This window comes from Lithobates pipiens, unplaced genomic scaffold (assembly GCF_037356315.1).
Source record: "Lithobates pipiens isolate NorthernLeopardFrog02 unplaced genomic scaffold, aLitPip1_a1.2 Scaffold_19, whole genome shotgun sequence".
In the NCBI taxonomy this organism is placed as follows: domain Eukaryota; kingdom Metazoa; phylum Chordata; class Amphibia; order Anura; family Ranidae; genus Lithobates; species Lithobates pipiens.
In genome coordinates, this window is record NW_027507764.1 from 236,924,724 (window position 1) to 236,950,505 (window position 25,782).

At 46.6% G+C, this 25,782-nt stretch overlaps 1 protein-coding gene and 1 non-coding gene across 2 annotated transcripts in view; one reads left to right on the forward strand and one right to left on the reverse strand.

Annotated features, from left to right (window-relative positions):
• OIP5 (Opa interacting protein 5) overlaps positions 1-25,782 on the forward strand; it is a 233,061-nt gene that overhangs the window by 204,568 nt on the left and 2,711 nt on the right. The window lies entirely within an intron of this gene.
• LOC143999818 (U6 spliceosomal RNA) lies at positions 3,832-3,938 on the reverse strand. The gene has a single exon (XR_013278144.1). It is a non-coding gene; the product is annotated as a U6 spliceosomal RNA (small nuclear RNA).

Consider the following 25,782-nt stretch of genomic DNA (forward strand, 5'->3'; position numbering starts at 1 on the left):
GCAATCGTGGGTTACCTAGACAATCTCCTTCTGAGAGCAGCTTTCGCCTCAGAATTATGGGAGGCTGTAGCGATCACCATGCAGACTCTCCGAGTTTGGTTGGGCGCTGAACCTAAAGAAGTCAATGTTAGTGCCGACTCAACACCTGGAATACCTGGGCTTGCTGTTGGACTCCTCAGAAGCAAGAATTTTTCTCCCTTCAGACAAGCTGCAGACTCTTCAAGCTGCAGTGAAGTTGTTAATGAACCGCAGGTGGTCGTCACTGCGCTTCGGCATGCGTGTTCTGGGCCTCATGGTAGCCACTTTCGAAGCGGTACTGTACGCTTAATTTCACACTCAAGTCTTGCAGAAGGTAATTTTGGCAAAATGGAACAAATCTCCATTATCCCTGGATTGTCAAATTTTGGTGAGCCAGTTAGGGATTTCCTTTTCTGGTGGCTGAGGTCTCCGGCCCTTCAGTCCAGGAGATCGTTCCTTCCGCTCCATTAGACGGTGATAACAACGGACGCCAGCCTGACTGGTTGAGGGGAGTGCTGGGAGTACAGTCGGCCTCTGGTCGCGCGAAGAATCCTAACTGCCGATCAATGTGCTCGAGCTTCGGGTGATCAGGCCTTGCCTCTCCACATGGTCAATGAGGCTACAAGGGCGTCCGATCAGGATCCAGTCGGACAACGCCATGGCGGCGGCGTACGTCAACCAAAGAGGAGCTCAGCTGCAGCACAGGAGGTCACCCACATCCTCCAGGGGGCAGAGCAACACGTGCCGGCCCTGTCTGCCTTATACATCCCGGGAGTAGAAAACTGGCAGGCAGACTACCTAAGTCATCGGATGCTGGACCCAGGTAAATGACGGTTGCATCCGGAGGTATTCAGGCTCCTTTGCCTAAGGTGGGCCACACCAGATATGGACCTCTTGGCCTCTCGGCTCAGTCAGAAGGTGCAGAAGTTTGTGTCCAGGACAAGAGACCCCTGGGCGGACGCGTTGGCTCCACGGGGGGCATTATCGGCTGGTTTATGCCTCCCCTCCACTCAAACTTCGGCATGGCTGTTGAAAACCAGGTGCTAAAGGATTGAGGTCTGTCAGACTCTGGAATTTCCACTATGCTGAGAGCACAGAAGTCTTCTTCTCGGAAGATTTACCATCGTACATGGAAAGCTTACATCTCCATGTGTGAGGAGATGGGGTGGTGTCCACTCACTTATTCAGTTTCCTGGATCCTGCTGGTTTTGCAGTGAGTAGTGGATCAGAGACTTGCCTTAAGCACCATCAAAAGAAAAGATATCAGCCTTGGTTTTTCCACAAAGGTACTCACTCATTGGTGAGTACCTTTGTGCAAGGAGTTCGACACGTAGTACCACTGCTGCCTCCATGGGATCTGAATCTTGTGCCATCGGCACTTCAGAAACCACCATTTGAGAACATTAGGGAGATTCTCTTGTTAACTGTTTCTCAAAGTAGTCTTTCTAGTAGCTATTACATCTGCCAGAAGGGTTTCTGAGTTAGCGGACTTGTCATACAAGTCTCCCTACCTGGTCATCCACAAGGATAAGGCAGTGCTAAATCCACAGCCCTCTTTCCTTCCAAAGGTGGTTCCGGCATTCCATCTAAATGAGGACATCGTGTTACCATCCTTATGTCCTAAACCGACACACCCAAAAGAGGCTGCCTTACGTTCCCTGGATGTCGTCCTGGCTTTACGGGTGTATCTGTCTGCTACGGCTCCCTTCCCGGAAGTCAGACTGTTTGTCTCGGTGGCTGGTCCGAAAAAAGGTCTGGCGGTCTCGTCATCCACCATTTCTCAGCGGATCAGACAGATCGTGGTTCAGGCCTATGCCTTAAAGGGGCGGGTGCCCCCTTTTCCTGTCACGGCTCATTCCACCAGAGCAATTGGGCTTTCTGACATCAAGCGTCTGTCTCCTACGTGTGTAAAGCATCGCCTTTTTTTTTTTTTGTAAAATCTTTTTTGAGATTTTCATTGGCATACAGAATTGCACACGCAGGGGCCAAACATTTCCCACACAGGGGCAAACATCCAGATGCGGCAACAGGCCACAAAAGGACACATCACATAATACACATTCTGCCTCTGAAGCAGCAACCGACCGCAACAGGGAAAATCAACACAAACATAACCTTATCTATCTATACCCCGATGTGGGGAGAGGGTATTGTAGGAGATTCTGTGCTAAGTGTTATAATGACAGGATAAGGTGACATAGGAGCATTTGGGTCAACCTATAATCATACTATATCCATAATGATGAACTATGGGTTATTCACTACATCCGTTGCCGTAGTGTTGTCATCCAACCAGCAGGTCCACACCTTCTCAAATTTTTGTGGACAACCCCTGCTCGAGTAGGTGGCCTTATAAAGGGGCAAGCTAGCGTTCACTAGGTTTTTCCAGAATTTGATAGAAGGGGGAGACTGTTGTTTCCAGGTCATGGTGATGGCCTTGCGTGCATAGTATAGTAACAGGGATATGAGTGTTTTCCTAGCCCTGAGGATCGACATTTGCTCCACTAGCCCCAGCAGACAATATTTAGGATCATAAGGGATACTAATCTCAGTAGTCTTGACTATCACCAGGAGAACCTCCTTCCAGTAGCACACAATCGCTGGGCAGGCCCAGAAAATGTGAATGAAGTCTCCTGGCCGATAGGAGCAGCGCCAGCACGCCGGGGAATGCGTCTGCGACATCTGATGCAGTCTATGGGGCGTGTAATGGGTTCTGTGTGTAATTTTGTATTGGACCAGTTTGTCCCTGGCTGAAACCAAAGGGGAAAACGGAAAATCCCAAACCTCCCTCCAGTCATCGTCGTCCAGCTCCGGTATGTCCCCCACCCATTTCCTGCGGAGGGAGGACAACTCGGGGACGGCAGCAACCAGTAGGGACCCGAGACATGGGTTTCTCCAGGTCTTTTACCCGAAGAATGGAATCAAGCTCAGAGTATTCCAGTACGACCGGTTGCCCCAAAAATTGACATCGATGAGCATGTGCGATTTGAAGATATCGGAAATGGGCCCATGCAGGTACATTAAATTTAGTACATAGTATATGAAAGGGAGTAAGTTCCCCGTTGGTGACAACATGTTCGAGCGTCAGTATTTTACACTTGGCCCAGGCCTGTGGGTCGGGGATGGTGCTGAACTGCGAGAGGTTAGGATTCCGCCACAGGGGGGTGTGAGGAGACCAGGAGTCCGGCAGGGATGCCCTCAGTGCCTCTCCCACCCTCCACGCCCTTATAGTGGTGCGCATAGAAGGGGTGAGGCAGTGAGGTGTTTTTGGCCCCCTGAATATCACCCCCTTCAAGGCCTCCAGAGACCCCACTATAGCTGCCTCCAGGACCGTTGCAGCGTTGGTCAGGTCCGGGCCGCAACCACCAGTGGACGGTTACAAGCTGAGTGGCTAGGAAATATTTGTGACAGTCAGGAGGAGCCAACCCCCCACTACCCACAGGCCTGGTGAGAGTGGTGTATTTGAATCTAGGGGATTTGGGTCCCCAGATGAAGGAGAGGAAAAGTTGTTTCAGAGAGTTAAAGAAGGTTTTAGTCAGCCATTGTGGGGAGTTCCTAAATATGTACGTAAGTTTGGGGAGGACCTTCATTTTAAGAAGGTTTATGCGGCCAATGAGGGAGAGGGGAAGATTGCCCCACGCCTTCAATTTGGACTTGATCTCTATCAAAACAGGTTCAAGATTGAGCCGGACAGAGTCCCTGTTCTCTCTTGAAATAATAATACCCAAATAGGTAAACTTATCCACCCACTGAAGCGTGGTAGAGGATGGTGAGATCCTGGCCCCCTCGTCCACCGGAAAGAGCTGAGATTTAAAAAATAAGGAACGTTTCACGAATTTGTGTGTCATCCTTGCGCAGGGGCCATGCTAATCTTCTCTGTATTGTTCCAATTTTAGTATATGTCCTGCCGAAGCGAGGACGTAAAGCGCAGACTTTGTTGTCTGTTTACACTTTCACTAAATTCTACAAAGTTAACGTAAGCGCATCTTCGGATTCTTGCTTTGGCCCCAAGGTTTTTCAGGCGGCTATGTAAGGTTGCCATTACACAAGTTATAAGTTTGTTGTAAATGCATATTTTGATGCACAAGTTGGCCGCTGGTTTTGAGGGTGGCAGTTTAAGATGGTGACTTCTCTGTTCAGGTGTTCCTTTTGTTGTGGGTGAAGTTATGTTTTGCTGTTTCCACCCCTCGTTTTTTGGCACTGCTTGGGGACGTCCCCAAGGTCAGAAATTACTCGCCGTAAAATCCTTTGACGGACACCGCACTCACCCCTCCTATTTATATTTGTACTTTTTGACGAACTGAGCTGCGGAAAGCAGGGTGAGGCGTTATAGCCAGAGGGACTGCCCCCTGGGCAGTGCTGTGTGGTCTTGCTGTTTTTGCATGTGTTACGCGTTCTGCTTAGTCCTCTCCTGAAGGTGACGTGATAACGCTAAGGTCAGGATTTAAATGAGCTGTGTCCGTCAATGAACTTCAGAGAAAATGTATTTTACTGTGCGTACAAAAATCCCATTTTTTTTTCCAATCCATGTATTTTATTTGTGGTGAAATCTGAAATATAATCATTTTTCCTTTCACTTGAGTGCTCTATATTTTACGATTTTCATTCTCTGTTTTAATTGCCGGGTATTGCTATGTGCCCTGTTTTATTGGCAGGGACAATTCTACATGCAAATGTAAAACTGTGGACCACAATTGCTTATGGGAAGGACCTCTTTTTGTTACAAAATTTTAGTGAATTTTGTATAAGGCGGAAAACCTCTTTAAACATTCTGCTCTCCTGGATGCAAAACTTACTTTGTAACATGACTGCTTCCAGCTGGCTGGCAGACTACATACATGGCATTCCCCTTTTGCTATAAGCTGAACAAATTGTTACCCCAGCTCCACTGCTAACATAAAAGTCCACAAACTGTGATCCGGTGCTCTAGCCAAGATGTTCGGGCGCCACAGATATAATACGTGAATCAGGAAAGCTGGCAACTCAAATGCTGTTGAATAAAAGTACTTTTATTAGTTACATGGGTACAGGCTATACACTGACGTGTCTTAGCTAAGAAGCATTCATCAAAGCATACATGTTTGATTTAAAAACTGATATTTATAACAAAGTAAGCCCTCCAAATGGGGTGGGTGCATCCTGATCAGAAACAAATCAATTTAAAAACACATGGAGCATGCAGAGTAATGCCGGCCATACACGGTTCGAATTTCGAAAGAATTTTCTTTCGAAAATCGTATCTAAGAATTTTAGTATGAATTTCGCACCATTAGTGGGCTGCAGCAACAGCCGATTTTCGTGCGGAAATAAAATTTGAGGAATCGGACATGTTGGAAATTTTTAGAAAAACGAACGATTTTCTAATCAATGATGGGAGAATCGTGCGAGAAAAGAAGATTCCCAGCCAAGAAAATTCTTTTCTGTAGCAACATGAGGTGAAATTGAAGGCTTGGTCGGCCGAAATTCGAAAATCAATAGTGGCATCATCGGATCACAAAAGAAACAAATTTTCTGATTTTGAAAAGAAAATTTGTTCGAAATTCGACCGTGTATGGCCTGCATTAATCTGAAATTCACATGTATGAGTAGAATTGCCCCCTGACTCTGCTGATTAAATTGATGAATATGATCATTGGCTGACAAACTACAATCTTAGATGGTAATTCAAATGCGATCCCCGGCCCCTCTCATGGCCAAAACTAGCACATTACAGAGAGGATCCAGTGACAAGTGGGTGGTTCTTAGCAGGAGCGAGGATCACGGTTTACGTTGTGGGGAGTGGTCTTTAGCTATTGTTTTACAGATCCTTTCTCTTTCGTGAATGAATATAGCAAGTGATCAGTACTGATCACTCCTGTTTGCATTTTGATGAATTCTGGGCAGCAGAGGCCAAGAGATGGTTATTGAAAACTGTATCGCAGAGGTCTACTTTGACACCTGATGCTTTCCAAAAGCCTCTAGTGGTACTGGATCTCATTAATGAAGCTTTCTGCAGTAAGGCGTTGCATTGTAACCCACTGCTTTGCAATAAAATGTATGCCTACATAATTTTTTCATGAACACCAATGCAGTGCATACATAACGCTGCAGAGCAGGTTTTATCACAATACAGGTGTAATGCCAACCTGAGGATTTTTAGTGTAAGTTGCTTATTAGTGGTTTAGTGTGCTTTTTAATTTTCAGCTTCACAAAAAAACACATTTTAAATTTTACAAATATTTCTTAATTCAGTATATCTTTATACTCTAGTTTTATTAGAAAGTTTGTAAGTTATGCTGTATTTGTGTTTGCAAATAATGTTAGTTTGTATTTTTATTGAAAATATTTTTTTTATAAACATATCTGCAAATATCATGGGACCTTCACTATCAGGTGTGGTGGATCCTTTTACAAACTCTGAAAGCTGAGAGTGAAAAGTGAAAAATTGCAAAAATGGTCTGGTGTTAGGAGGTAAAAGTAAACCTGTAGGGTGGAAATTTATTTTAAACCAGCTCTTTACAGTGGTTGGCAAGTACCTTATTCACATTTACTGGAGAATACACTTTGTGCACTGATGTTGGGCAAGTGAGTATTTTGACCAAATCATCAATTTGTATGTATCTGTAAGGGCTTACCTTGGTTGGAGTCCATATTGCAGGGATTTATGCTCACCCTTGCAAATAGACACAGCCCACGGTAACAAGTATATAAGCTACCTGGGCTGTGAATCTGTGTATGAGGGCTTGACAGGAATTTGCTAAAGGTTTTTCCAGGTAAAGCCATAGTCAGGGATTGCAGAAGTCAACATAAACAAGCCAGGGTCAGTCTTGGAACACTGTAACTTGAACACTGGAACACGTAGGCAAAACAAGAGACACAGGAACCTTTAGCTTTGAGAGTTTTCACCGTCTCTATTTCTGAGATCAAACGTTCCCATGAATCCAGGGAAAAGGCAATCCCTGTTGCAAGCATTAGACCGATTATTGGCTCAAGGGGTGATCAGACAGATTCCCAAACAAGAGCAAGGTTTAGGGTTTTACCCAAACCTATTTACGGCGCCAAAGCCAAATGGGGATATCAGACCAAGTCTAGATCTACGGAATCTAAATCCGTTCCTGAAGATCCGCTCCTTTTGCATGGAGTCCATCAAGTCAGTGGTTTCCATCCTGCAAGGAGGAAACCTTCTGGCATCCATTGACATCAGAGCTGCATATCTGCATGTCCCTATATTGCCTCCTCACCAGAGGTTTCTGCGGTTCGAAGTAGAACAGAAGCATTGTCGGTTTATAGCCTTGCCCTTCGGGCTTGCTACAGCACCTCGTGTATTCACTAAGGTATTAGCCCCACCTCTAGCCAGGATAAGGGCACAGGGCATAACTGTCTTGGCTTACTTAGACGATCTATTGTTAATAGACCAGTCAGTGGCTCGCTTGAAGCAAGGTGTAGCCATTGCAAGCAGTTACTTGGAAGGTTTGGGTTGGATTCTCAACCAAAAGAAATCCTCCTTAAAGCCACTAAGAAGGCTGGAGTATCTGGGCCTGATCAAAGACACAGCCCAGAAAAGGGTGTTCTTGCCTCCCGCAAGGATCAACTACATACAAGAGCTGCTGAGGATGATCAGGTTGAAGAGAAATCCTTCAATTCGCCTTTGCATGAGGTTGTTAGGGAAGATGGTAGCTTCATTCGAAGCAGATCCCTATGCACAATTCCATTCAAGATGGTTTCAAAACAGTATCCTGTCTGCTTGAACAAAACGATTCAAGCTTTGGACTTGCCAATGTAGCTGCCTCCATGACTGTCCCAAAGCCTCAGTTGGTGGTTACTATCCTGGAACCTGCTGAAGGGAAAGTCCTTCGGACCAATTCTCTGGAAGGTAGTAACAACAGATGCCAGCCTTTCAGGCTGGGGAGCAGGAGCCTTGTCCATCAACATCCTTGAGATTCCGGCAGTGTATCTGGCTCTAGAAACCTGGACCTCCAGGTTAAAGAATTGTCCTGTCAGGATCCAATCCAACAATGCCACGGCTGTGGCATATATCAATCACTTAGGGGTCACCAAGAGCCTCTCAGCTCAGAGAGAGGTGAACCAGATTATAACTTGGGCAGAAGAGAATGTCCCATGCCTATCAGCAGTTTTCATTCTGGGAGTAGAGAATTGGCTAGCGGACTATCTAAGTTGCCAGCAGTTATTCCCGGGGGAATGGTCTCTTCACCCCCGAAGTGTTTCGGGCTATTTGCCAAAGGTGGGGGACTCCGGAAGTAGACCTTCTAGCGTCCAGATTCAACACAAAGCTAGTCAACTTTGTGTCCAGGACAAGGAACCCATTCGCATACGGAACACATGCATTGGTGACAATGTGGGATCAGTTCTCACTGATCTATGCATTTTCCCCCGATTCAGTTGCTACCTCGAGTTCTTTGCAAGATCAAGCTGGAAAGAAAGTCTGTAATACTGGTAGCACCAGCATGGCCTAGAAGGTCACGGTACGCAGAGATCGTAAAGATGGCAGTGGAGGGTCCATGGCCCCTCCCACTAAGGCCAGACCCGCTTTCTCCGGGGCCGATATTCCATCCTACTTTACGAATGCTAAATTTAACGGCTTGGCTATTGAGACCCACATTCTGAAGAAACATTGGCTTTTCCAGGTCAGTTATCTCTACTTTTATTAATGCTAGGAAGCCAGCTTCTAGAGCTATACAGTCAGGTCCATAAATATTGGGACATCAACACAATTCTAATCTTTTTGTCTATATACATCACCACAAGGGATTTGAAATGAAACAAACAAGATGTGCTTTAACCGCAGACTTTCAGATTTAATTTGAGGGTATTTACATCCACATCAGGTGAACGGTGTAGGAATTACAACAGTTTGTATATGTGCCTCACACTTTTTAAGGGACCAAAAGTAATGGGACAATTGGCTGTTCAGCTGTTCCATGGCCAGGTGTGTGTTAATCCCTCATTATCCCATTTACAAGGAGCAGATAAAAGGTCCAGAGTTCATTTCAAGTGTGCTATTTGCATTTGGAATCTGTTGCTGTCAACTCTCAATATGAGATTCAAAGAGCTGTCACTATCAGTGAAGCAAGCCATCATTAGGCTGAAAAAACAAAACAAACCCATCAGAGAGATAGCAAAAACATTAGGTGTGGCCAAATCAACTGTTTGGAACATCCTTAAAAAGAAAGAACACACGGGTGAGTTCAACACCAAAAGACCCAAAAAGACCATGGAAAACAACTGTGGTGGATGACCGAAGAATTCTTTCCCTGGTGAAGAAAACACCTTTCACAACAGTTGGCCAGATCAAGAACACTCTCCAGGAGGTAGGTGTATGTGTGTCAAAGTCAACAATCAAGGGAAGACTTCACCAGAGTGAATACAGAGGGTTCACCACAAGATGTAAACCATTGGTGAGCTTCAAAAACAGGAAGGCCAGATTAGAGATTGCCAAACATCTAAAAAAGCCTTCACAGTTCTGGAACAACATCCTATGGACAGATGAGACCAAGATCAACTTGTACCAGGGTGATGGGAAGAGAAGAGTATGGAGAAGGAAAGGAACTGCTCATGATCCAAAGCATACCACCTCATCAGTGAAGCATGGTGGTGGTAATGTCATGGCGTGGGCATGTATGGCTGCCAATGGAACTGGTTCTCTTGTATTTATTGATGATGTGACTGCTGACAAGAGCAGCAGGATGAATTCTGAAGTGTTTCGGGCAATATTATCTGCTCATATTCAGCAAAATGCTTGAGAACTCATTGGACTGTGCTTCACAGTGCAGATGGACAATGACCCGAAGCATACTGCAAAAGCAACCAAAGAGTTTTTTAAGGGAAAGAAGTGGAATGTTATGCAATGGCCAAGTCAATCACCTGACCTGAATCCAATTGAGCATGCATTTCACTTGCTGAAGACAAAACTGAAGGCAGAATGCCCCAAGATCAAGCAGGAACTGAAGACAGTTGCAGTAGAGGCCTTGCAGAGCATCATCAGGGATGAAACCCAGTGCCTGGTGATGTCTATGCGTTCCAGACTTCAGGCTGTAATTGACTGCAAAGGATTTGCAACCAAGTATTAAAAAGTGAAAGTTTGATGGATGATTGTTAATCTGTCCCATTACTTTTGGTCCCTTAACCACTTGCTTACTGGGCACTTAAACCCCCCTCAGTCCCAGACCAATTTTCAGCTTTCAGCGCTGATGCACTTTGAGTGACAATTGCGCGGGCATACAACACTGTACCCAAATGAAATTTTTATCATTTTTTTCCCACAAATAGAGCTTTCTTTTGGTGGTATTTAGTTACAGCTCGGAGTTTTATTTTTTGCTAAACAAACAAAAAAAGATGCAAAAAAAAAAAATCATGTTTTAATAGTTTGTTATAAAATTTTGCAAACGGGTCATTTTTCTCCTTCATTGAAGTGCGCTGATTAGGCGGCACTGATAGGCTGCATTGGTGGGCACTGATGGGCTGCATTGGTGGGCACTGATGGGCTGCATTGGTGGGCACTGATGGGCTGCATTGGTGGGCACTGATGGGCTGCATTGGTGGGCACTGATGGGCTGCACTGGTGGGCACTGATAGGCATAGTTAAGGCGGCACTAATAGGCACAGATAAGGCGGCACCGATGGGCACAGATAAGGCGGCACTGATGGGCAAAGATGGGCACAGATAAGATGGCACGGATGGGTGGCACGGATAAGTGGCACGGATGGGTGGCACGGATGGGCACTGATAGGTACCACAGATAGATGGGACTGATGGGCACTGATGGGCGGCACTGCTGGGCACTGATGGGCGGCACTGCTGGGCACTGATGGGCGGCACTGGGGTGCAGCACCTTTGAGGCAGATTGGGTGGCACTGTGGGGTGGCACTGTGGGTGGCACTGTGGGGTGGCACTGTGGGCACTATGGGCACTGACAGGGGGCACTGACGGGGGGCACTTACTTTTTCTTTTATTTTACTTCAGGATGGCACTGCGGGAGGCAGGTGGGCACAGGCAGGTGGCAGGTGGTCCCTTGTATTGATGGCCGTGATCGGGACTAATGTCCCGATCACGGCCGCCGGTGATCGGCTTTTTTTTTCTCTCCTCGCGCTGTTAGCGCGAGGAGGAATAATAGCCGATTACCGGCTCCGTTCTATCACATGATCAGCTGTCATTGGCTGACAGCTGATCACGTGATAAGGGGTCGGGATCGACCCCTTACACGGATCGGTGATCAGGCGAGTCTCACGGACTCGCCGATCACAGAGCGCGCCGCGCGCGCCCCTCAGGGGGCGCGCAGGCCGCTCGTAACCAGGACGACGTCAATAGACGTAGTCCTGGAAATGTAGGTCTGCGCTAATGCCGTCATTTGGCAATAGCGCGGATCTGAAGTGGTTAAAAAGTGTGAGGCACATATACAAACTGTTTTAATTCCTACACCGTTCACCTTATTTGGATGTAAATACCCTCAAATTAAAGCGGAAAGTCTGCAGTTAAGGCGCATCTTGTTAGTTTCATTTCAAATCCATTGTGGTGGTGTATAGAGCCAAAAATATTAGAATTGTGTCGATGTCCCAATATTTATGGACCTGACTGTATATTATAGAGTCTGGAAAGCTTATGTTTCCTGGTATGAATCCAAGGGTTGGCACCCTTGGAGATATATCATAGGCAGAATTCTTGCCTTTCTACAATTAATAGTACTCGGGGCCAACTTCATCTCTACGCTTAAAGGCCAAGTCTCAGCCTTATCAATTTTTATTTCAAAGACCGCTTGCTATGCATTCTTTAGTCCAGGGATTAATAGTTTCATAGTTAGGTTGAATAAAGATACCAGTCCATCCAGTTCAACCTGAGTGTCTACAATTGTCCCTATCCCTGTACATTGCACACTCACATCGGTCTCTACCCTCAAGGAGCCCACAATCCAAGGTTCCCATTCATATACTAGGGACAATTTTGGACAGAAGCCAATTAACCTACCTGCATGTCTTTTTGAGTATGGGAGGAAACTGGAGTACCCGGAGGAAACCCACGTAGGCTCAGGGAGAACATGCAAACTAAATCACCCTTAAGCCCATGGGACTTAAATTTAGTTTTGTCTTTGTTACAAAAACAGCCATTCGAACCGTTCGAGTATGTTCCCTTAGTCCTCCTTACTAGGAAGCTGATATTTTTGGTTGCTATATTCTCAGCAAGGAGGGTTTCAGAATTGGCTGCTCTTTCTTGTAAAAAGCAATATTTGATTATTCGTGAGGACAGAGTGGCGTTACTCCCTCATCCAGGCTTTTTGCCAAAGGTGGTTTCAGGTTTTCAACTGAATGAAGATATTGTCCTGCCATGATTTTTCCCAAGACCATATTCCAGGGAAGAAAAGTCACTACATTGTCTTGATCTAGTGAGAGCAGTGAAGATCTATTTAAAGAAAACTGCTCCGATTCATAAGATTGATGTCTTATTCTTCTGCCATAGGGTCCTAAAAAAGGACAGGCAGTGTCGAAATCCACTGTCGCTAAGTAGATTCAGCAAGTTCTAATTCCAACCTATGATTTAAAGGGCAAGATTCTCCCTTTTCCAGTTAAGGCGCACTCTTCCAGAGCGCTTGGTGCTTCTTGGGCAGTGCATCCCCAGGCCTCCATGTTTCAGATCTGCAAGGCTGCGACTTGGTCTTCAGTACATTCACTTGATAAAATTTTGCAAATGTATGTAAGATGGAATGAGGATATTGCCTTGGCCTGCGGTGCGCTGCAGGCAGAAGTATCAGTCCTCAAGTCTGGGGGTTACCCTACGGGGGTTGCCCTCCCTCCCCTCAAGTAGCATTGCTATGGGACATCCCACTAAGTAAATACCTGAGGCTCTGTGTCCTATGATGTACCTTAAAGAAAATAGGATTTTTAAAACGGCTTACCTGTAAAATCCTTTTTTTGGAGTACATCAAAGGACACAGAGCTCCCGCCGCTCTGTTTTATGGGGTGAGAGTATATTGCTTATATTTCTTGGCTACAAAAACTGAGTGCTCCTGGAAGGAGGAGGGGTTATATAGGGGAGTCAACTTCCTGTATGGGTTATACCAGTGTCAACACCTGAAGGTAGGCCCATAACCCACTAAGTAAATACTTGAGTCTCTGTGTCCTATGATGTACTCCAAGAAAAGGATTTTACAGGTAAGCGGTTTTAAAAATCCTGTTTTTTTAAATGGGGGGTGGAGCCGTAGGCATTGTGAGGGGTGGGGCTAAAGGCATCGGCTTTCTCCGACACCAGGTGCACGTGGAGGCAAGTTTTTAAAAGCACACTGTGCTGCTGCAGGCTGTGGAGGGACACGAGCAAAGAGGTGGCGTTATCCGGTTTGGTGACACAGGCATTTCCTTTGACACATTGTTACTGCTGCATTAGGCTGGGCATTAATAGCTATAGCCCTAGCAGTGTATAAATTCCTTCTGGTAGTGCCTCTGCTTTGTGCATCAGGCTATGAGCGGAAGGGGGACAAGGAACACCTCAAAGGGTTCTAGAGGATTGATTGTTTTACGACAACCTAAATCCATGTCCAAGAAAATGTCATTCTCCTCTGAGTGTGATGCGGCCGGTCAGAGAGGGCTGTCAGGGGGGGCTGGTGTTGCAGCAGCGCTGGACACTTCAGTCCCTATATTTATTACTCAGGAGGATTTTTCTTCTACCATTTTAAGTTTGGAGCGGAAAATTGATGCTATGGTTTCCCTAGTGGGTCCAAGTGTAGCAGATCCCCATCCAGTGCTCAGGACCCTCATACTGAGGAGCAAGGGGATCATGAAGTTCTTTCAAAGGATCAGGAAGACGCTGATGTCTCTTCTTCCGAGGATCCCAATATGGAGGGAGCAGTCTCACAAGAAAGATACACTCACTTACTAAATTGGTTCACTCAACTTTTTTGCCTGTAGCGCAGTCTATTGATGAGCCCACCTCTGGTTTGGGATCACTAAAGCATCCCCAATCTGGGGATGCCTTTCCTATCCATTCATGGCTAAAAAAAAATGCTGATGTATTCTGAATGGGAACACCCATATAAGCAGTTTTTTCCTCCAAAAACGTTTTTTATACTTTATCCTATGGAGGAGGAATTCTATAAGAAATGGGGGGGTTCCAGCAATCGATGCTGCTATATCCTCGGTAAATAAAAACCTCTCTTGTCCTGTGGACAATGCGGAAATGTTGAAGGATCCAACACATAAAAAGTTGGAATTTCTTTTTAAGAACAACATTGCTCTAGCAAGTTCAGTGGTACAGCCGGCTCTTACGGCTATTAGAGTATCTCAGTCCATAAAGGACCAGTTTGTGGAGATACTCAAGATTATTCCTGATCAGCAGGCCCAGCAATGGGCTGGCATATCAGAAGCACAATGTTTTACGGTGGATGCTATGAAAAATTCTATTATTCAAGGCTCACGGCTTATGCTAGGACTGGTACATACACGCAGAGTCCTATGGTTGAAAAATCGGTCAGCCGAAGCGCCGTGTAAAAAGCTTTTGGCCAGTTTCCCATTTCATGGTGAACGGTTGTTTGGAAACGATTTAAATAAGTATATCCAAAGGACTTCTAATGGGAAAAGTTCTCTTTTACCAGTAAAGAAGAAGTTTAAGCATTTTTCCTTTTTAAATGAGAATCTTCTCCAGTGCCAGGAGCATCTGCCTCCAGACAGTCTCGACGGGCCTCCACCATCGAGCTCAAGAGGAAGACCTCAGGGGCAGTCCCAGGGCCAAAAGAGGACTTGGGGCAGGAAGCCCGCAAAGCAAAATATTAAAGCCTCCTTATGAAGGGGCAACCCGCTCGCTCGGGTGGGGGGAAGGCTTCTACAATTTTCAAAGATCTGGCAGTAACATTGTCGAGACAGATTTGTTGATTCCTCAATTTCTCTAGTTTACAAACTAGAGTTCCAAGAATTCCCATCTGCCCGTTTTTAAAATCAAACGTTCCCAGAGATCCAGGGAAAAGTAAGTCCTCTCTCTAGCTCTGGATCATCTCTTGTCCCAGAAGGTGATATCAGAGGTTCCCACAGAAGAGCAGGGTTCAGGATTTTATTCAAACCTCTTCACTGTACCAAAACCAAATGGGGAGGTCAAGGATCTGAACCGACACTTGCATATCATTTCCTTTTGCATGGAGTCAATCCGATCGGTTGTCTCCATTCTACAAGGAGGGGAATTTTTGTCACCAATCGAATTCAAAGATGGCTATCTCCACGTGCCAATATTTCCCGCTCATCAGAAGTTTATACGCTTTGAGCTAGAAAATCGTAATTTTCCATTTGTGGCTCTGCCGTTCGGTCTAGCCACCACACCGCGAGTGTTCACAAAGACCCTGGCGCCTACTTTTGCCAGGTTAAGGGCTCAGGGTATAACAATTCTAGCCTACCTAGATGATCTGCTTTTAGTAGATCAATCAGTCACCTGTCTAAACCAAAATTTTATCTCAGCCGTAAGCTATCTAGAATTCCTAGGCTGGATTCTCAACCTAGAAAAATCCTCCTTAAAGCCATCAAGGAGATTACAGTACTTGGGGCCGATCATAGATACCATTCAAAAGAAGGTATTCTTACCCCAGGCAAGAATTGGCTCCATAAAGGAACTGATTTGACTTGTCAAAACAAAGAGAAATCCTTACGTTCGGCTGTGCATGAAATTGTTAGGAAAGATGGTGGCCTCCTTCGAGGCCGTTTCTTATGCGCAGTTTCATTCAAGATTTCTGCAAAACACCATGCTGTTGACCTGGAACAAGAAAGTCCAGGCTTTGGACTTTCCAATGCGCTTATCGCCCGAGGTCCGTCAGAGCCTCAATTGGTGGTTGATATCCAGCAACCTTCAACAAGGGAAATCCTTTCTACCAGTATCCTGGAAAATGGTAACAACGGATGCCAGCCTTCTAGGCTGGGGAGCTGTCCTGGAAGAAGCATCTGTCGAGGGGAAGTGGTTCAAGTTAGAAAGGACCTTGCCCATCAATATTCTAGAAATTCATGCGGTACGTCTGACCCTAGAGGCCTGGACGCTCAGACTATGGAATTGTCCTGTCAAGATTTAATCCAACAATGCCACAGCTGTGGCCTGCATCAATCACCAAGGTTGCATGAGAAGTCTTGCATCCCAAAAAGAGGCAATCAGATTCTATCTTGGGCAGAAAGCAACATTCCTTGCCTATCAGCGATTTTCATTCCAGGGATAGAAAATTGGCAGGCGGACTACTTGAGTCACCAACAATTGTTTCCGGGATAAGGGTCCCTTCACACCGACATCTTTCTGTCGATATATGTCAAAGATGGGGTGGTCCGGATGTGGATCTGTTCCCGTCCAGAGTCAACAACAAGGTTAAAGAGGAAGTAAACCCTACTGGGTTTACTTCCTCTCTCATTCCCTGCAAAGGCAAAGCATAATGGACTACTATGCATTGCATAGTAGTCCATTATGTGTCACTTACCTGACATAGGAGCCAGCGATGTCACCGCTGTCCCATGTAGTCCGGCGCATCCATCTTCTCGGTGGGGTCTCGCAGCTCCGCCGCTGTCATTCGGTGTCGCTGCGATGACGTCACTTCCGCACATGTGAGCCGACACGCGCGGCATCTTAGTCGTTGACGATGCCATGCTCAGTGCGCCTGTGCGCCGCTGTCTACGGCGCATGCACCGTAGACAGCGGTGTCTGTCTTTTTGCCAAATATCTCCTAAACCGTATTTTACTGATCTATGCGTTTCCTCCGGTTCTGCTGCTTCCGCACCTTCTTCGCAGGATCAAGCAGGAAGGGAAAGAGGTGATTCTGGTGGCCCAAAAGATCTTGGTTTGCAGAGATCATAAGGATGGCATTAGGGGACCCTTGGACCCTGCCGTTGTGGCCAGACCTTCTCGCACAAGGTCCGTAAATCCATCCTACCTTACAAGCGCTTTACTGGTAAATTTAACGGTTTGGCTATTGAAACCCACATTCTAAAGGACCGCGGGTTATCTATCTCCTTCATTAGGGTCTACTTTGGTTAATGCTAGGAAGCCAGCCTCCAGTGTCATATATCATAGAGTCTGGAAGGCATATGTCTCCTGGTGAGGATCCAGGGGTTGGCACCCCAAGAAGTACGTCATAGGTAGGATCCTTGAATTCTTGCAAATGGGATTGGAAATTAAGCTGTCCTCAAGTACTATCAAGGGCCAGGTCCTGGCCTTATCAGTATTCTTTCAATGGCCTCTTGCTTCTCTCTCTGGTGCGTAGCTTTATTCAGGGCGTAACACGGATTAATCCTCCTGTCAGGGAACCCCTGAATCCTTGGGATTTGAATTTTAGCCTTGTCGGCTTTACAGAAACAGCCTTTTGAGCCTATTCGGGATATTCCCTTGGTTCTTTTGATGAGAAAAATTATATTTTTGGTTGCATAGTTAGTTAGTCCATCTAGTTCAACCACAAAAAAAAAAAAAATATATATATATATATATATATATATATATATATCTCTATCATACAATCCCGTATACCCAATTCTATACCCACAGTTGATCCAGAGGAAGGCAAAAAACCCCAGCAGTACATGACCCAATTTTGCTAAAACGGGAAAAACGTCCTTCCTGATCCCCCGAGAGGCAATCGGATTTTCCCCGGATCAACTTTACCTATAAATGTTAGTACCCAGTTATATTATGTACGCTTAGGAAATAGTCCAGGCCCTTCTTAAAGCAATCCACTGAGCAGGCCAGAACCACCTCTGCAGGGAGTCTATTCCACATTTTCACAGCTCTTACTGTGAAGAAACCTTTCCGTATTTGGTGATGAAATCTCTTTTCCTCTAGACGTAAAGCGTGCCCCCTTGTCCTCTTCATTGACTGTAAAGTGAATAACTCGACACCAAGCTCAATATACGGACCCCTTATATATTTGTACATGCTGATCATATCCCCCCTTAATCTCCTCTTATCAAGAGTGAATAAATTCAGTTCCTCTAATCTTTCCTAATAGCTGAGTTCCTCCATGCCTCTTATCAGTTTGGTTGCCCTTCTCTGCACTTTCTCCAGTTCCCCGATATCCTTTTTGAGAACTGGCATCCAAAACTGAGCTGCATATTCCAGATGAGGTCTTACTAATGATTTGAACAGGGGCAAAATTATATCTCTCTGGAGTCCATACCTCTCTTAATACAGGAAAGGACTTTGCTCGCTTTGGAAACCGCAGCTTGGCATTGCATGCTATTATTGAGCTTATGATCTACCAAAACCCCCAGATCCTTCTCCACTATGGATCCCCCCAGTTGTACTCCCCCTAAAATGTATGATGCATGCATATTCTTAGCCCTAAAGTGCATAACTTTACATTTCTCAACATTAAACCTCATCTGCCACATAGTCGCCCAATTAGACAGAGCATTGAAGTCAGCTTGTAAATTGGAGACATCCTGTAAGGACGTTATCCCACTGCATAGCTTGGTGTCATCTGCAAAGACGGAAATGTTACTTTTGATCCCAGACCCAATATCATTTATAAAGATATTAAAAAGTAAGGGTCCCAGCACTGAGCCTTGGGGAACACCACTGATAACCTTAGACCATTCATAGTAAGAATCATTAACCACTACTCTCTGAATTCTGCCATATCCTCTGCCAGAAAGGTATCGGAATTGGTGACTGTCTTGTAAAGAGCCATATTTGATCTTGCATAAGGATAAGGTGGTATTGCGGCCTCATCCTGAATTCCTGCCAAAGGTAGTGACAGGTTTTCATTTAAACCAGGATATTGTTCTGCCCTCCTTTTTCCCAGAGCATTGATCTAGGGAAGAGAAGTCACTACATTCCCTTGATGCAGTGAGAGCGGTCAAGGTCTATTTAAAGGGGACCGTTCAGATTCGCAAAACAGATGCTTTGTTTGTACTGCCAGAAGGTCCTAAAAGAGGACAGGCAGCATCAAAATCTACTATTTGCAAATAGGTTCATTAAGTGATTGTTCAAGCTTATGGTCTAAAGAAGAAAATTCCTCCTTTTCATTTTAAAGCGCACTCCACCAGGGCTGTTACTGCCTCTTGGGCGGTGCATCACCAGGCCTCCATGGCTCAGATCTGCAAGGCCGCAACTTGGTTTTCAGTCCGTACATTTACCAAAATCTATCAAATTGATGTAAAAAGTCATGAGGATAGTTCCTTTGGGCGCAGTGTATTGCAGTATGTGTCTCCTAGTCTCTTAATGCCCTACCTTTTTTGTTGTGTCTCCCTCCCTTCAGTTGCCATTGCTATGGGACATCCCACATAGTAACTACTATGGCTCTGTGTCCCCTGATGTATGAAAAGAAAACGGCATTTTTAAAAACGGCTTACCTGTAAAATCCTTCTCTTTGAACTACATCAGGGGACACAGAGGTCCCTCCCTTCTTTGGTATACACGTATATTGCTTGGCTACAAAACTGAGGTACTCCCAGTAGTGGGAAGGGTTATAGAAGGGAGTACACTTTTTGTTTTAGGGTGTTCCAGTGTCCATCACCTGAAGGTGGCCTAGAACCCACATAGTAACTACTATGGCTTTGTGTCCCCTGATGTACTTTAAAGAAAAGGATTTTTACAGGTAAGCTGTTTTTAAAAATCCTGTTTTTTATTAACAGTCTACTCACTGGAATGGTACCAGCTGATTGGAGAAAAGCCAATGTAGCACCAATATTTAAAATGGGTCAGAGATGCATCCCTGGGAACTACAAACCAGTTGGCCTAACAGCAATAGTTTGCAAGTTCTTGGAGGGGATGATAAGGGACTCTATACAAGATTTTTAGTAATAAAAACTGTATTATTGGCAGTAATCAGCATGGATTCATGAGCATTGTTCTTGCCAAACCAACCTGTTAACCTTTTATGAGGAGACATGGTGTGTCTGGATTTTGCAAAGGCATTCGATACAGTTCCCTGTAAACATTTACTGTGCAAACTAAGGTCTGTTGGCATGGACCATAGTGTGAGTACATGGACTGAAAACTGGCTATGGAGGTGAGTCCAGAGGGTGGTGATAAATGGGAGTACTCTGAATGGTCTGGTGTGGATAGCGGGGTCCCCCAGGGTTCTGTCCTGGGACCAATTCTATTTAATTTATTAATAAACGATCTGGAGGATGGGTATAAAAAGATCAATCTCAGTATTTGCGGATGATACTAAGCTAAGCAGGGCAATACAGGATGTGGAAACCTTGCAAGAAGATCTGAACAAATTCATGGGGTGGGCAACTACATGGCAAATGAGGTTTAATGTTGAAAAATGTAAAATAATGCATTTGGGTGCCAAAAATATTAATCCAATCTTTCCGCAAGGGGGAGAACCTCTGGGGCAATCTAGGATGGAAGGGACCTGGGGGTCCTAGTGGAAGACAGGCCCAGCAATGGCATTCAATGCCAAGCTGCTGCAAGCAAAGCCAGTAAAATATTGGCATGCATTAAAAAGGGGATCAACTCCAGAGATAAAATAATTTCCCAGTCTACAAGACTCTGGTCTGGCTGTACCTGGAGTACGCCGTCCACTTTTGGGCACCAGTCCTCAGAGGGTCCAGAGAAGGGCAACACCGCTAATAAAGGGACTGCTGGATCTCTGCTATGGGGAAAGACGGCAAGCACTGAACTTATTGTCTCTGGAGAATAGGCGCTTGAGAGGGGATATGATTTCAATGTCCAAATACCGTACTGCTCACCCCACAATAGGAATAAAACCTTTTCTGCGCAAAGGAATTTAAAGACACATAGCCATTCACTAAAACTAGAAGAAAAGAGGTTTAACGTTAAACTGCGTAGAGTACTCTTTACTGTTAGAGTGGTAAGGATGTGGAATTATTTTCCACAAGCAGTGGTTTCAGTGGGAAGCATCGATAATTTCAAAAAAACAATTAGATGGGCACCTTAACTACCACAACATACAGGGATCTACAATGTAATATTAAGATAAAAGCGCGCACACACACACAGATTGAACTCGCGTCTTTTTTTCAACTTCAACTATGTAAATTTCTTTAAGCTGTGGTACAGGAAAAGTTTGCATCTTTCAAGAAGACCATGATATTTATGCAGGACAACGCTCCATTGCATGCATCAAAGTACTCCACTGCATGGCCAGGCCTTAAAGTTGAAAGAATGACATGGCCCCCTTTCTCACCTGACTTAAACCCTATTAATAAGCTGTGGGCCCTTCTTAAATGGGAGATTTATGGTGAACAATGTCTGGAGGTTGCTGCTGCACAAAAAGTTGATTGTCAACAGATCAAGAAACTGACAGACACCATGAATGGAAGGCATATGACTGTAATTGAAAAGGGTGGCTATATTGATCACTGATATTTGACATTTAAAAAAAAAAAATGTTTTTTGTAAATTTTGAGGAGTTTGTTTATTCTCACTTTAAGTCCCCTTTCACGGAAATGGATCCACCTGTCCAAAATTTCCAGGCAGGACCGAGTAGGCCACCTATTAACTTCTATGGGTAGGGGGGTGTCAGCGGATATGTGTCCGCTGATACCCACCTGCCAATCCGATCCGACAAGATCCGCTGAAAACAGACAGATGGGGATTCGTTCGCCATCTGTCCAGCGGGTGGGATTGGATGAAAACTGACTGGTGGTCCGTTTTCATCCGATCTCCCCATAAAGGAGAGCGGGGCTCTGACAGGTCCATCCTAGTGATTAGAGATGGACCTGTCACCCGCTCAGCCGGGGATCAATGGAACAAACCCCCGCTGAGCTAGCGAAGTCCATCCAACGGAACCTCCCCATGTGAAAGGGGTCTTACAGATGAAAATAAACAAGTTGGATTGGAAAAATGTTTTTTCTCTTGTATTCACTGACCGACACAGCTCCTCTGTAACAAAATGGGTTGTAAGCCCTATCACTAGGAGATAGTAGGCAAAGTTGTAATACAACACTTCAGAACTTAGTTCCGCCCAGGGGGTGGTCCCTCAGGCTACAATCCCCACACTGCACTAGCAGCCTCAGTTTTATTTTGCCTAGTGAAGGAGATAGACCTAGGAACCCTGCGGGCCCATAGGTCCGTGTTTTTCTATGCAGAAGCTTTGCTTTTTGTGCAAGATGAACGATCCTGTGATCTTCTATCAACAGCCGGCTGGGTGACAGGCTGGTTTACTTATCCTTGTAGTCTCCCCAGTCTAGCCATCGAGTGTGTGCAGGTTACAGCTACGGCTCTGCAGGCCACGATATACCTCAGCTCCAGAGGTGGTCGGTGAACTTTTATGCTCCAGGGCATACATATGAATGGGCTACTGATGTCTGCGTCACAGTATGTAGCCAGTAGCGTTCCCTGTACTGATCAGGAGTTAGTCTACAATGGAATGTCTCCCAGCTCTTCAGGACTGGTAAGTACAGCTCTCCCTGTCTCGGCAGGGTTGAGCAGCTGGGAATTCCCTGGGAGGTTGATTCTGAGGCCCCCTCACCCCCCTCTCTTCTCTCCCCTGTCCCTATCTCCCCTCCTCCCTCCCTCTGGGGGGGGGCTGTGCATGGGCACTGAGCGGTGTGTGTGTGCCCCTGGGCACTCACCTGGGTTCTGGCTGACTGGGGGTGCCTGGATCCTGAGTGCTTAACTCCCAGGAGGTGCCTGTGAGGTTTGCCTGTGTGTCGGTGCAGCGCTGTGTCTCTGCCACATGTTTGTCTCTGTCTCTTATGGCGCTGGCTGGTGGCCATTTTCAGTGTGGGCAAAGGACAGCATGCTTCTGGGCTTCAAGCAGCCATTTTCCTGCGATTCCCTATTCAGGACACTGGCGGCCATTTTGTTGAAGCAGGACCACGTTTTTGTGCTCTAGCAGCAGCTTCTTGTGCCCTCAGCTTCCTGTTTTGTCATTACTGAGCACTGGACAGCCATCTATGTAGTCTGAGCACGTTTTTCAGATCACTCAGCGGTCGTTCACTGATCAGTTCTGACGGACTGCCACCGACAGTTTTGGTTCCTCTGCATCTGGGAGCGCTAGGGGTCTACAGGCACTGCTGTAAACAGCGCGGAACTCCTCATGGCAGTGAGTCCCCGGCGGGTTAGAAACCCTCAATCAGCGGCAGCAAGGAGGGTGGGACTGTCACTGTCATAATTCCCCTTCGGGTGGCAGACAGGATAGGGTCAGCATGGCTTCAGAAACTGGTGTTTCTTCCCCCAAAATCCAGGCAATTGCAACCGGGTCACCTGCAGATGGCGCAGTCCCCATGGACACCCTGAAGGCGGTCCTCAATTCGTTCATTGCCGAGATGGAGGCGGTGCGTGGGAAGAAAGGTGCTAAAAAGCGTCCCCTGCCCCCCCCCCTCCTGTCCTCTGGGGAGAGCTCTGACGCAGGCTCGGGTCCTGCTGAGGCCGGTGACACCTGCTCTATCTTGTCAGATGATGCTGACTAGGACCGCTTGGACAGTGAGGATGAATTCCCGGTCTGGGTCCGGACACGACAAAGCGATTGTTGGAGCACTTATCACAGCTGTACGTGATACCCTGAAGATTCAGGAGCCAGCGGATCCCTCTGCTGATGTACCGATCCCTTTTGGGTCCCGCAAGCCAGCACGTTCAGATATGATATTCCCGTATCTGACTTATTTTGACAAGTCCATTTACAAGGAATGGGGTCACCTGCAATGGACCTTTTCGGTCCCCATATACATGGCGGTGCGTTACCCCTTTGAGGAATGCCTTCTCAAGAAATGGTCGGCTCCTCCGGACATGGACCCCCCAGTATCCAGGTTAAATAAAGTAACCACAATCCCGGTTGAGGGGTCTCCTGCATTCAAGGATCCCACGGACAGGAAGGCTGAGGCGGTGGCTCGTTCCTTGTTTACAGCTGTGGGGTCTGCCATGCGACCTGTGCTGGCATCCGCACTTGTGTCGCAGACACTGACTGAGTGGGCAAAACTTTTGCACTGCGAATTGGGAGAGCAACAGGCTTCCCCTCTCTGCGAGGAACTAGAAGACCAACTAGTGCAAGGTCTTAAGTACGTCTGTGATGCGGCCCTGCATACTCTCCCCCTGTTATCCAGGGCTTCAGTGTCAGCTGTGGTGCTGAGGCACCTAATTTGGCTAAAATGCTGGTCTGCCCACCAGGCATCCAAAAAAAGCCCCGACTGATCTTCCTTTCCTTGGCGACCGACTCTTTGGAGCCTCATTAGATGACATTATTAAAAATGCCACAGGTGGTAAGAGTACACTGCTCCTACAGGCCAGGAAAGCTAAGGAGCCACGCCGTAGGCAAGGGCCCTCTTTTTCTGCTCACAAACGGCATTTTCGTCTGACGGGAGCTTCGACAAAACGTCCCCAGCCCGACAGGATGCCCACGGACGGTCAAAAACGTCCCTGGAACTGCAAGCCTAATAAGCCTGCGAACAAAAGTGCTACCGCATGAAGGTTTGCCCCCACCCAAGTCTCGGGTGGGGGGGTCGTCTTTGGGAGTTTGCAGCCAGGGGGTCCTCCCGGTTATCCGACCAATGGGTCTGTGATCTGATTTCCACAGGCTACAAGATAGTTTCTCTTGGCCGCCAAACAGATTCTTCCCCTCCAGCATACCCGTATCCCGGTTTGCCGGGAGGCCCTGTTGGGGGCGCTAAGGGATTTGCTGAATAGCGGGGTGATTGTACCGGTTTTCGGACTCGGAACGCTTCCAGGGATTCTACTCAAATCTGTTTGGACGTACCCCTTCCTTCTTGGGAACCACAATCTTGGACTCAAAAGCCCTCAATCACTTTGTAAAAGTGCAGAGGTTCAGAATGGAATCAGTTTGCCCAGTAGTCGCTGAGTTTCATCAAGGGGACTCCCTGGCATCCTTAGACATCCAAGATGCGTACCTGCACATACCCATATGCCTTCGGCATCAAAAGTTTCTGCCTTTTGCAGTCGGGGAAGCCCATTACCAATTTGTGGCTCTTCCCTTTGGTCTGGCATTAGCGCCCCGAGTCTTTACCAAGGTACTGGCTCCAGTTTTGGTGTTGCTGCGACAACGTGGGATCGCGATCATGGGATACCTAGACGATCTCCTCCTGAGAGCATCTTCCGCCTCAGAATTAGAGGATGTGGCGATCACCATGCAGAACCTGGCCGTTGAACCTAAAGAAGTCTGTGCTTGTGCCGACCCATCATCTGGAGTACTTGGGTTTGCTGTTATACTCCAGGGAAGGGAGAGTTTTTCTCCCTTCAGACAAATTGCAGACTCTCAGATCCGTGGTCAAACTACCGATGAACCGCAAGTGGTAGTTGCTCCGGTTTTGCATGTGAGCCCTGGGACTCATGGTAGCCTCCTTCGAGGCAGTACTTTATGCCCAGTTCCACACCAGGGTCTGCAAGGAGATCTTGTCAAAATGGGACAAATGTCAGTTGTTCCTAGATCGACAGATCCAGGTGAGACAGGCAGTCAGGGACTCACTGATCTGGTGGGTGAGGTCCCTGGTGATTCAGTCCGGAAAATCTTTCCTTCCTCTGACATGGATGGTGATCACAACGGACGCCAGTCTATCAGGCCGGGGTGGAGTGATGGGGGTTCAGTCGGCTCAGGGCCTCTGGTCGACAGAAGAATCAGAGTTGCCGATCAATCTGCTCGAATTGAGAGCGATCAGGATGTGTCTCCACAAATGTCGATGAGACTTCAAGGGCGTCCGATCAGGATACAGTCAGACAACGCCACGGCTGGGGCATACGTAAATCACCAAGGGGAACAAGAAGCTCAGCCGCTGCACGGGAGGTCGCTCACATACTTCGGTGGGCAGAGCGTCACCTTCCAGCCCTGTGGACTATTTACATCCCAGGAGTGGAGAACTGGCAGGCGGACTATGAGTCGTCACATGCTGGACCCAGGAGAATGGGCA